A 12864-nucleotide genomic window follows, 5' to 3' on the forward strand; every position below is an offset into this window, starting at 1 on the left:
TCTCTCTCGTAGGTCACTACAGTTGACCAGTTGACTCCAGTGATCTCCTTAAATAGCTTGAGGTTGAAAATAACCTAGTGTTTCTCTTACCCAATACACTATTTGCTGATTGAACAACATAAAGTTTCCAAAAGTGGAAAGGGCATTATGAGGAAAGGTATTAAAATAAAGCTATCATCTTAACTTTTAATAAAACTGTGTACAATACTGAAGATACTTTATAGCAAGATGAAAAAATTAGAGTCCTTGGTGTTGTGCAGATGAATTCTGGTCCCAGCATTAGTCCATAATATGTACCTTGGGCAAATTAACAACTCTGAGACTCAGTTTTCTCATCTTTAAAATGGGGATACTCTATCTACCTCTTAAAGTTATTGTGAGGACTGAATGAGTTAATACTTGGAGAGGACTCAGAGCAGGGCATAGTTAAGGACTCAGTAAGAGCTAACTTTACTAACATCACTACCATCACAAAGAATAAGTGAGAAAACGTACCTTGAGGATCTTGCATAGTACCTGGCATAAAATAGGCTCTTAAGAGATGAAAGCCAATTAGTACTAGTAATTAGAGTTTAAAATGATAAGATTTTAAGGCATGTAGAAAACAAGAATATCTTGTGTTTCTGGCAACCAAAGTTATTCTATTCCAGGCCATGGGGATCTCCTATTTCTCCAGAAATATGGAGGCTACAAGAGAGAACTAACATTTATTGGGCACTTACATTGTACTAGTTACTGTGCTAGGGGCTTTAAACACAGTTTTTCCATTTAAGCAAATAATCCTAATATTTTAGATAATTTACCTGAAACCCACCGAGATGACGTATTTCTCCAATGGTCACATTAGCTAATGACGGTAGGACTAAGATTTCAACCCAGATATGTTTGGACTCTATAGCCTGTGTGCTTTCCACTTTTCAGAAACTATCTTATAAACAAAACAGAGCAAAAACTTTCTGGGACTCTCTGGAGCCCTTGGCTGTTCTCTGGACCTTCCTTCGCTGTGTCTGGGGGCAGGCACATCTTGGCTTAGGCTGAGCTTTTCTATTTGCCAAAAGGGTCATCTCAGAGGGCACAGCCTGGAGTGCAGCTCAACAAACATATGTGTGACAGCCGAGTGCCACCACGTTAAGAACTGGACTTACAAGATGGATAGGACCTGGTGGCAGCTGTCCTTGAGGAAGCCAGAGCCTGGAGAGACAGATCTCATGTAATTACTTAATCCCCATGAAATGGTGGGAGGTAAAGGGCAGGAATGTGCACAGGGGGCTGCAGGAGCACAGAGGAGGACACTAGGGGAGTCTGGACTTTGAAGGAAGATTTCCTGGAAGAGAAGATGCCAGAACTGAGTGTTGAAAGTTTAGTAAGAGCCAGCTGAAGAAAAGTGAGAGGAGGGTTCAGGAGAGGGGAGAGAAGGAGCAAAGACACAGAGATGAGAGATAGCATATAGTGTCATGGAACTCCAGGCCATTCAGATTTATCAAAGTGGAAAGTGCAATGCAGAAGTGAGTAGACAGAGATCAAGCAGAAGGGGCAGGCAAGGCCAGGGCTCAGAAGTCCTTATATGCATGTCTGGGAGTTTGAACCTTATCCTGAACATGCTGGCAGAGGAGTGATAGGTAGGAAGCTTGGAGTTGAGGTGAGCAAGGCTGGAGATAAGGGGTTATGGGTGGCTATTGTCCAGGGGAAAAGATGATGAAGGCAGTGATAATGGAAATGGGGCAGAATGCGGAGATGCAGGAAATGTTAGGAGGCTAAGCCTTCAGGATTTGCTGGTTAATTGGGTGTGGGAGAGAGGGAAAGAGAGGTTCAAGAATGATTTCCAAGAATTTTGCCTTAGACAACTAGGATTGATGGTGCAATTAACAGAATGTTAAGAGGAGAAGAAAGCTTACGAGAAATATAAAGCATCAATTGTTGTACTTATTGAATCTGGGGTGCTTGTAGGACACCTGAGTGAGATTGGAAGTGCAGGGGGCAGCGTACCCTGAGGCTAAAACTAACAGCCACATCCAAGCTCAGAAATTAGCAATGACTATGAATGTCTCTTCTTAACACTACCTGCCTCACTTTCTTACTCTCTATTTACAGGTTATAGCAGAGTACCAATATTCTGCAGAAAACCAAAACCTCACCTGCATTCCTACTCCTATCGTGATGTTCTGCCCCCCGGGACCCTTGTTTATGCTGGTCTCTCCTTTTGAAAGAACGTTACCCTTTTCTTCACCCAGCGAATTCTTACTCAGACTTCAAGACTCAGTTCAGAGTCTGGGGATGAATATTCTACAAATGGCCCCCAGGATTGTCATGGTCCTCACGGCAGGTACACAAGCTAGTTTTCTTATTGATACATAATAGATGTACATATTTTGGGGGTACATGTGATAATTTGATACATTCATATAATCAATTCTGAGCAATTGGGATATCCATCACCTTAAATATTTATCTTTCCTTTTTGCTAGGAACATTCAAATTTTGAAACATTCTAGCTGTTTTTTTTTTTTCTTTTTAAGACAGAGTCTCACTCTGTCACCCAGGCTGGACTCCCCTCTACCCAGGTGCAAGCAATCCTCCTGCCTCAGCCCTCCAAGTAGCTGCAACTACAGGCGTGCACCACCATGTGGACTAATTTTTGTATTTGTTAAAGAGATGGGTTTTTGCCATGTTGCCCAGGCTGATCTCAAACTCCTGGGCTCAAGCAATCTGCCTGCCTTGGTTTTCAAAAATGTTGGAATTACAGGCATAAGCCACCGCACCTGGCGCACATTCTAGCTATTTTGAAATGTACAATAGATTAATATTAATGATAGTCACCCTGCTGATCCATTGAACACCATATCTTATTTCTTCTATATAATTATATATTTGTATTCATTAATCAGCTTCTCTTCATTCCCCCTTCCCTCCACTCTCCCAGCCTCCAGCAACTACCAGTCTGCTCTTTATCTTTATGGCATCTACTTTTTAAGCTCCCACATATAAGTGAGAAGATGCAATATTTGTCTCTGTGCTTGGCTTATTTCACTTAACCTAATGACCTCCAGTTCCATGCACATTGCTACAAATGACAGGATTTCATTATTTTTTATGGCTGAATAATATTCTATTGTGTACATATACATTTTCTTTCTCTATTCATCTGTTGGACACTTAGGTTGATTCCATATTTAGGCTATTGTGAATAGTGCTGCAATACATGTTAAGTGTGCAGATATCTCTTTGATATGTTGATTTCCTTTCTTTTGAATATATACCCAGTAGTGGAATTGCTGAATCATATGTTAGTTCTAATTTTAGTATTTTGAGGAACTTCCATACTGTTTTCCATAATGGCTGTACTGATTTATGTACCAACAGTGACAAGCTAGTTTTAAAAAATAACCCAGAGTTACATTAGCAGATGCTTTGTGCATCATTTCTTCTTTAAATTCTTCTTCTGGGAACTGAAGTTTCTCACACTGCAAGCCCGAGTAGTGGCTGCAAATCAAGAAATTTCTCTTCTAATGGGGTTGTGCATCGAGTACCCCCATGCTACCTGGGCACTGGGGTTTCTCAGCCACTCCACTGAAATTTGCATTGGCTTATTGAAAGTCAATCACAAGTCAAAACAACAGACTCACATAGGAGAACACTGTTGTTTGGGCCCAGCAGCTCTGAAATCAATACCTTTAATGGTAGAACCTAAAACTAAAATAAATAGGAAGGAAGGAAGGAGAAAGAAAGAAAGAAGAAAGAAAGAAAGAGAAAGAAGAAAGACAGAAAGAGAAAGGGAGAGAGAAAAAAGAAAGAAGAAAGAAAGGAAGGAAGGAAGAAAGAAAGAAAGAATGAATAGAGGAGGAGGGAGAAAAAAGGCAAGAAAGAAAAACAAGGGAAGATTTGTTGACTTTCCAGTATGCACCAGACTGCATAAAAAGCTGTTGCTCTGTAGATTCATTCAACTTCCACTTATAAAGCACCTACTCTGTTCCAGACACACTAGGCACTGGGGATACAGAGATGAATATGCACTATGCTTACCATCTAGGGGGGCAGAAAAATACCTAATGAATGCACAACAGTATGAGTACTATGGACAAAAAGGGGAGAATAATTTTCCCTGGTGTGGGAGAAACGTGGGTTAGGGATGATATCATAGAGGCCTAGTAGGAGTTTCTAAGCAGAGATGAGGTGGAAAAATATCTTAAACAGAGATTAGCAGGAACAAAGGCATGGAGCATGCATGCCAATGTATTTGGGGATTATTGAGTACTTTGGCACAAAGTGGCTCCTATTTTCCAACGCTCAATAGACCTGTTCCCTGAATATTTACTTTCTTCATTTGCTTTTAATAATTAAGTACCAAGAAAGTGGCTTTGATTGTCAGCTTCACTCTCGGGGTTAATTAGATATTTCCAAATAACTTGCCAAATACTTGCTTTGATCCCAAGTTTGGCTCCTCCTTTCTTTCCCTTTCCCTAAACACTGATTTCTCTGGAGAGCTCTTGTTGGAGAATTGACTGGAGCTAATTATTCCAGATAATTAAGATTGCTAAGCAGAGCAATTTAATTTTTTCTATTTCTTTCTTTCTTGTTTTTTTTTTTGAGAAATGTTAATGTCTGCATAACACACCATCAATAAAACTCCTTTTAAAAGGTTAAGCTGGCTGAGCGCAATATTGAATTGAGAATGACTAGGATCAAATGAAATCCAGTAAAGATATTTAGCAGAGTAATGAAGTTTATTCTGGAACAAATGGCTTTTCCTTATCAGAATTTGCTTTTATTTGATGCAGTGCTGAAATAGGGAAGAACGAAGTCAGGCCAAGCCAATTGCATTAAAAGAAGTTTTTCAGTGACTTTCCATTTACATTCTGTACCTGCCTTTCACTGTCCTCTGCCCCTTCTCCTCTCCCTCCTAAGCACAAGGGTCTTATAATATGCTCTGACTTCCCCCTTCCCTTTATCTCCTCTAAATGTAGGCTGCTCTAAACATGCAATTCTCTCAAGTGTCCTGTGAGTAACAAATAGGTGACACATAGATCAGAACCCATATAACAACTTTTGGAAGAAAGGTTGGAATATACAGTATTGAAAAAAGCAACTTGAATTAGTTGCCAACATTTAAACATTTGGAGACTCCAAATACGTGTCCAGATTTCCAACTTCTAAAAGCCTGGCATTCCTAGCTAATAGTAATTGACTGAAATAGACCAGGAGCTGTCCCCTTTAGGTCAGGTCTGTGGACTCCAGCTTGCCAATACCCTACCCAGCCTTCTTCACTCATTATCTTACCTGCTCAGCCCCACAGAAAAGCAGCCCCTGATGGGAGCTACTCTTTCCACTTTCTCCCTCTTCTATTATACCCAAACTAGCATTTTCTCTTTTCTTGGACAGATTTAAATTTTGTGATGAGAAAACAATCTGATTTAAAAAATTCATTTACTGAGAGTAAATGACGGACAGTCTGTTTAATCCCACCAGGAGTGTTGCATTTTCAAATTATCTCACTTGAATCTCCAACTGTTAACATTTTGGGCAATGTGCCAAAAAAAAGAAAAAGAGGTGAGGAATATAGGTAGTATAGGAGGAGTGTTGTTGGTTAGCCAGACTTCCCCGGCTTATCTCCAAGTACTTTGATGGTTATAGTGTCCTTTAATGGAGAACATGGACTTTGTACTCAAACAGATCTGCGTTCACACGTGTACCATCACTTATATCTCTGATGACCTTCGCAGGGTTTCTGAGCCTGTTTCCACATCTGGAAAATATACTTGAAGGGGCTCTGCTGAGCTGGCATATGTAAAGTGTTTGAAACAGTAGTTGCCCAAGAAGTGTTGCTCTCTTCACTGCCACTTTACTTCCACATGGGTTCTGGGGATGGATATTCCGAGTGGTGTCTGGATGACTACAAGGTCAAGCCTCACTTTTTAGTTAAAAGTATTTATATTCAAAGTAAGTGTCAGATAATATAGTCACTATTAAAAGAGCACATGCTTAAATTAGTTGATTTGGTGATGTACATAAGAACCATAGTCCTAGCTAGGTACTGGAGAAAACATAATTCACTCACTCATTCATTGTTTTATCAGTATATTCATTTATTCAACAAACTTTTATTGGGTGCTGTGTTCACCAGCTTTCACTAAGTTATGTTGTGATAAGTACAACCCCAAAACCCAGTGGCTTACAACCAAATACTTATTTCTTGTTCATATTGCATGCTCATTGCCAGTCAGCTGTCGTTCTACTCCTGTTCCAAGCTGTTTCCTGGCATCTGGGATCTAGGATGGAGGAGCAACCTTATCTGAGACATGCCATTCTCATGGCAGAGGGACGAAAAGAGCTAGTAAAATCATGGAATGCCTCTTGAAGTGTCTTTGTGGAATGGGAACACTGTCACTTTCATTCACATTTTATTGGCCAAGACAAGTACATAATTATGCTTGTCGTCAATGGGCAAGGTACCCTTCCTTTAGGAAGCCACTGCAAGTCACAAGCAATGGGTAGGAAAGGTTAATAATCATGCAGGGGAGAGGGAAGACAGGTGTTCAGGAACATTATTATCCTAGTCTGTTTTATGTTGCCATAATAGAATACCTGATACTGGATACTTTATAAAGAAAAGAAGCTTATTTAGCTCACAGTTCTGCAGGCTGGGAAGTTCAAGGACATGGTGCTGGCTTCTGAAAAGGTCTTTCTTGTTGTGTCATAACATGGTGGAAGATCGTGGGAAGTGGGCATGTATGAAGGAGCCTAATATGAAGGGCATCCATGCTTTATAACAATCCATTCTTGCAGGAACTAATCCATTCCCCCAAGAGCTAATCTAGTCTTAGTGAGAACTCACTCACTGTTTTAAGAATGGCATCAAGACCCATGAGGTGCAGCCCCTGTGACTTAAACACCTCTCATTAGACCCCATCTCCCAGTATGGCCACATTAGCGACTAAACTTCCATATGAGTTTTGGTGGGGACAAACCACGTCCAAACCATAACATTCCACCCCATAGCATTCCACCCCTGGCCAACTCCCATCCCCTGACCAAAACTCATGTCCTTCTTACAGGTAAAATACAATCATTCCCTCTTAGTGGTCCCAAAAGTCTTAATTTGTTCTAGCACCAGTGTAAAAGTCCAAAGATCAAAGTCTTATCTGAGCCTCAAGGCAAGCTCCTTTTAGTTATGAGTTCATAAAATAAAAAACAAGTTATTTACTTCCAAGACACAATGGTGGAACAGGCATAGGGTAGATATTCCCATTACAAAATGGAGACATACACCAAAAGATGAAAGACGTAACAGGTTCCAAGCAAAAATAAAACCCTTCAGGGTAAACATTAAATCTTAACCCTCTGGAATGATCTCCTTTGACTCCATGTCCCACATTCTGGGCACACTAGTGTGAGTGGTGAGCTCTCAAGGCCTTGCCCAGCACTGTCCTCATGGCTTTGCTGGGCATATCCTACTTGGTTGCTCTCATGAGTTGGAGTCAAATGCCTGTGGCTTTTTTGAGCTGACATTGCATGTTGCCAGTGGCTCTACAATTCTGGGGTCCCAGTGGCAGCCCTGCCCTTGTATCTCCACTAGGCATTGCCCTGGTGGGGACTCGCTGTGGCAGCTCCAACTCTACATTTCCTCTTGTCATTGCCCTAGTAGAGGCTCTCTGCAGCGCTCTTCCCCTGTGACAAGTCTTTGCTTGGGCCCACAGGCTTTTCCATATATCCTTTGGAATCTTGGTGGAGGAAGACATACTTCATAGCTCTCACATTCTGCAGGCCTAAAGAGTTAACACCACATGATTCCAAGGCTTACTGCTTGCACCCTCTGGAGTGGCTACATGAGTCTCTTTTTCTCACCTGGGGTCACTTGAGCCATTGCAGTAGTATCCTGAGGGGAGCTAGCATCCCGAGGCAGCACAGGGCAGCAGTGTCCCAGACCTGTCCCCTGAAACCATTCTGTCTTCCTAGGCTTCTGGGTCTGTAATGGGAAGGGTGCCCTCAAAAACCTTAAACATGCCTTTGAACCCTTTTCCCCATTGTTTTGACTATAAGCACCTGATTCCCTTTTAGCCATGCTAATCTCTTTAGTAAGTGTTGCTCCACCAAACTCTTAATGTCTCTCTTGAAAAATGTTTTTTTTTATTCTCTGCCACATGGCCAGGCTGTGAATTTTCCAGATCTTTCTACTTTGCTTCCCTTTTTTCCTAGCAGTTCACTGTAAGCAGTTAGAAGTAAACATGCAACAGCCTGAGTGCTTTGCTGCTTAGAAATTCCTTCCACAGATATGCTATATTATTGCTCTTAAGTTTGGCCTCCCACAAAACCCTAGGGCATGGACAAAATATAGCCACGTTCTTTGCAACCATATAACAAGGCTGACCATTGCTCCAGTTTCCAGATCAACATCCTCATTTCCATCTGAGACCCCATCAGAATGGCCTTTATGGTCCATTTTCTATCAGCATTTTGGTCATGACTGCTCAACTGATCTCTAAGAAGTTCCAATCTTTCCCTCATCTTTTTGTCTTCTTCTGAGCCCTCACCAGAATCACACTTAAATGTTTAATTCATAGCAATACAGGCTTTTGCTGGTCTGCTCCTGCAAACTTTTTCAACTCTTGCCTCTTAACCATTTCCAAGCTGCTTCTATACTTTCAGGTTTCTTTATAGCGATATCCCACTCCTGGCACCAATTTTCTATCTTAGTCTGTTTTGTGCTGCTATAACAGAATACTTGAGACTGGGCAATTTATAAACAAAGAAGGTTTATTTATCTCATGGTTCTGCAGGCTGAGAAGTTCAGGGGCATGGCACTAGCTTCTGGTGAGGACTTTTGTGCTTTGTTATAACTTGGTAGAAGATCAAAGGGGAAGTAAACACAGAAAGGGGCCAAACATGAAGTGTGTTCTCACTTTATAACAACCAGTCTTGTGAGAACTAATCCATTTCTGCTAGAACTAACCGTGTGTCTTGAGAAGAACTCACTACAGCAAAAACAGCACCAAGGCACCTGTGAGGGTGAAACTCCTATGACCCAAACACCTCCCATCAGGCCTCACCTCCAACACTGCCTCACTGGCAGTCAAACTTAATGAGTTTTGGTGAGGACAAACCACATGCAAACCATAGCAACTATCTAAGTGATGGGCATAAAGGGAAGAATAAGATGTGGACCTTTCCCTCAAATAACTCATAGCTTAAAGAAGAAGATGGATATGCTGATGATTATGGTGAAATTATTAATGGCCATAGTAGCTCACAATGGGCATTGGGCTAAGTAATTTACATGTATTAAACAGTTTAATCTTCACACAACTCTGTGAAGTAGGAACTATTATTATCTCCATCCCATTTTATAAATGAGGAACAGAGACACCCAGCCATCAAGAAAGATCACAGCCAAGATCAGACAAGCAATAAGTAGCAGAGAATAGACTTGAATCTGGGTTATCTGGCTCAGGAATCTGTTTGCTTGGCCACAGCAAATAGTAGAGTGTCACAGAGTGCTCCAGATGCACAGGCTAGAGGTGGGGAATTGGTGACAGGAGATGATCCTTAAGGGTAGAGGAGAATTCAGCAGGTGACAGAAAAGTCACTCCTGCTGGAGAGGCAGGAAGGAGCAGAGGCTGAGGTGTGAGCAGTGTCCGGAGTGACACCAGGAGCAATTTGGTGCTGGAAAAGCCTGAGGTACAAGGCTGTAGAGTGGTAGAGAGGCCAGCTTATGGGGGACTCACCTTAGGGAGCTACTTAGGGTGAATTTAGGAGTATGGGAGTGGACACAGAGAGAATAGTGTGAGGCCATTGTAATATGCTCCTCTGTCCCTTTCACCAAAGGGAATTTCTTTTTAGGAAATCCATTTTTATATTTGCGTAATCATTTTTATTCCTGCATACGTGTGCCTGCCTCTCTGGACAGTGGTGCTGGCTGTGGGGTTTGGGCTGGTGCACCCTGAGTTGATAAAAGAGACGACCAGTCTGGGCAGGCTGCAGTATTTTCTACTGGATTTCACAGGTCTGCAGAAACACTGAGCATTTTTGTTTTCCCTAAGAAACAGAATGTTGGCAGCTTTATTTTTCTCAAGGGTATAGCACTGAATGTTATTTATTGTTCTGACTCTGAATTTCGTGCTGTCTTTTTTTCTGTTTCCTGCTGACAGGTGATTTGCTCTTGAACAATTAACAGAGTGAAGGCTGTGTTCCATCTCCTCACAGTCTCCCGCTGGGCATCCTTGGGAGCACAGGAGGAGAAAGGCTTTCTTCTTGATCCTATTACTGCTGCCCAGCATCAAGAAGGATTAATTAACCCACCAGGTTTTGCTTCATTACGAGGAAAAAAGAAAAGCCAGTGACAGTGGAATTCAAACATTGAACAGGCAAAGGAATCAGTGCTCAAGCACCTTATGAACATTTCGAAGACTTAGCTGGGCAGTGTGGTGCAATGTAAAGTGGGGTGACTTGGTGCAGATTACACACCCCTGCAGCCCTGTTTCTTCATCCTCAGAGTTCACACTTCAATTCTACAAATTGATGGCCTACTCTGAGCTAAGCCCCGCCCACTCTGAACTAAGCCCCGCCTACTTTGATTCCCTACTCTGAGCTAAGGAACAGTCTTTCATCCCCATGAAAGCTTTCTGTCTAGAAGGAACTAAAGAGCATAATTATACTTATTTTCCAGTGCTGTTGTTAGAATTAATTAAATGTGGTATAGCATGTGAACGTACTCTGTAACTAAACATTGTATAAATGTTAATTATTCTCATTTTCATATTTGATATTCAGGCATTCAAACAATTATTGAGCACTTATTAGGGCAAAGAACTATACTTGCAGCTAACAGTTACGTGAAAGAATTCGAAGACATTGTTTTTGCTGTTTAGGAAGGTCCCACGTGGCAAAGCAATTAAGACACACACATGAAATAATTAAACAACAAAGTTGGGCCTAAAGAAGTTTCATCTCACATGCTAATCATGGCTAGTTGGCTATGGCTATCTAGAGTATTATGCTGAAAATGATTCTGAAGCTCTTTCTGGGCTCAATTGAAAAGGATGTTCTGGTGGATTAGCAATGAATGCCATGGGCATAAGTTGGGCATGTAGTGGTACCTGGACTAGTTGTTTATAGTGCCTAATACAAGGTAGCAAACATAACGATAAAAGTAACTGTTATTGAAATTCAGCCAAAATTGGTATCAGTGTAGGCTTGTATGACTGGCAAAGAATGTAGAGGAGCTAAAGATTAAGCTTGACCTTGAATTACGAGTAGGACTTCAGTGAAGATAGGAGGCTATTTCAGAATGCAGGGCATCTGGTAGTGAGTAGTGGATGGTGGAGAGTAAGGAACTCAGTACCTGATTCAAAGCCTGGGTCTCCCAGAAGTGAGCTGTGTGGCTTGGGCCACTTTATCTCCTGAGGTCTCAGAGTTTTCATATATAAAATTGTAGAGCTTGTCTTGATGGCTTTGAACATTCTTTCTAATTCTGCACAACAGTCCATTTGTGTGTTAGATGAGCCTTTACCAAACTGTATTTCATGGAACAATGGTCCCAAGAGCTGTTCTGTGAAAAGTAAGTTTCATCATCAAATAATTTTGAGAAATTCTGAATCCTATATACTTGTTGATTCCTATTTCTTTCCTTCCATTCTTTCTTGAATCCACTCTGATTGGTCCTTAAAGTTGGAGTTTATTTTTATCATTATTGTTATTGTCATGGTAGTAAAGATGGACAAAGGCAGATTCCACAAACATCTCAAAATAAAAGTCAATAGGACTTGGTGATTAATTGCATATAGGCAATGCAGGAGAGGGTCTAAACAAAGATGGCAAATATTTCAAACTAGAAAATGAATAGAATAAGCCAGGGAATTATTGATGGACAAAAGAAGTTGAACCAGGTTGGTGGACATGGAGCAGGGGTGCGGAGGGAGAATACCATCCTGCAGGCTAGGTACCTCATGGGTACAGGAAGAGATGTATCTAGGTTGCTCACAGCTGTGGAAGATTATTGCAAAGGTGTAAGAAAAGGTGAAGGAGATCATCTCAGCAGCAGCAGCAACAGCACAACGTTGGGGTCTACAGAGACCACCTTAGTTTGCCTAAGACTAAGAAATTTCTCAGGACACGAGCCTTTCAGTTCAAAAACTAGGTAAGTTCTGTACCAAAAAAGTTAGTTGTGTTATTAGGGGATCAATTTTCCTTATTCTAGAATGGACAGCTGGATTCATAATCAAAGGACAATGTGTTGTTGCCAGCAATTTCTGTTGAGCATTTTATGAACAGAGTTTAGCCCCTTAACAGATGGCTGGTGTCTCCTGTGCCTAGCACATGTAGAAGCATCTTTAGCCCGTCCAACCCTCTCTGGTCTTCCTGGCTATGGCTGGGTAACATTTGGATCCACCTCTTAATGGAGTATGCCATATGCAGTGGGAAAAACAGAGGACTGCTTTCATACCATATTCGTGTGATAGAATGAATAATTCTTTCATGGGTTCCTCCCCGAGTCCATCCAGTTCAGAGGAAAGATGATTAGGACTTTCCTCCAGCTGACTTTAAGGGAGGGTGGGATGTTTAGGTAGAGGAGTATTTACAAAATCAGGGGAAAGAGTTGCATTTGGACTTAAAAAATTCCTGAATATTCTTTTTTAAAAGAAATGCCTGGTCAAATGCTGTAGGGAATTACTGAGGAAGAACTTGAAAGAGGGATGGAGAAGGAAGAGGAAAGATAGAAAAGAAAAGAGAGAGCAGGAGAGAAAAAGAGAGGAGAGAGAGAGAGAGAGAGAGGTTTGTCACAACCAGGTTTTCCCACCCCTACCTAGGGCATTAGAACCTTCCACTATTGCAGCTAAGAGAATAGAGCATGTGAACAGCTTGTACATTTACTTA

The 12864-nt window shown here is 41.4% G+C and overlaps 1 long non-coding RNA gene across 1 annotated transcript; it reads left to right on the forward strand.

Moving 5' to 3' along the window:
• Positions 1–222: 222 nt before the first annotated feature.
• On the forward strand, positions 223–11297 carry LOC134807705 (uncharacterized). Its single transcript, XR_010148797.1, has 3 exons — positions 223–1210; positions 2092–2323; positions 10140–11297. It is a non-coding gene; the product is annotated as an uncharacterized LOC134807705 (long non-coding RNA).
• Positions 11298–12864: the final 1567 nt, after the last annotated feature.

The sequence above is a fragment of the Pan troglodytes genome, chromosome 1, assembly GCF_028858775.2.
Source record: "Pan troglodytes isolate AG18354 chromosome 1, NHGRI_mPanTro3-v2.0_pri, whole genome shotgun sequence".
NCBI lineage: Eukaryota > Metazoa > Chordata > Mammalia > Primates > Hominidae > Pan > Pan troglodytes.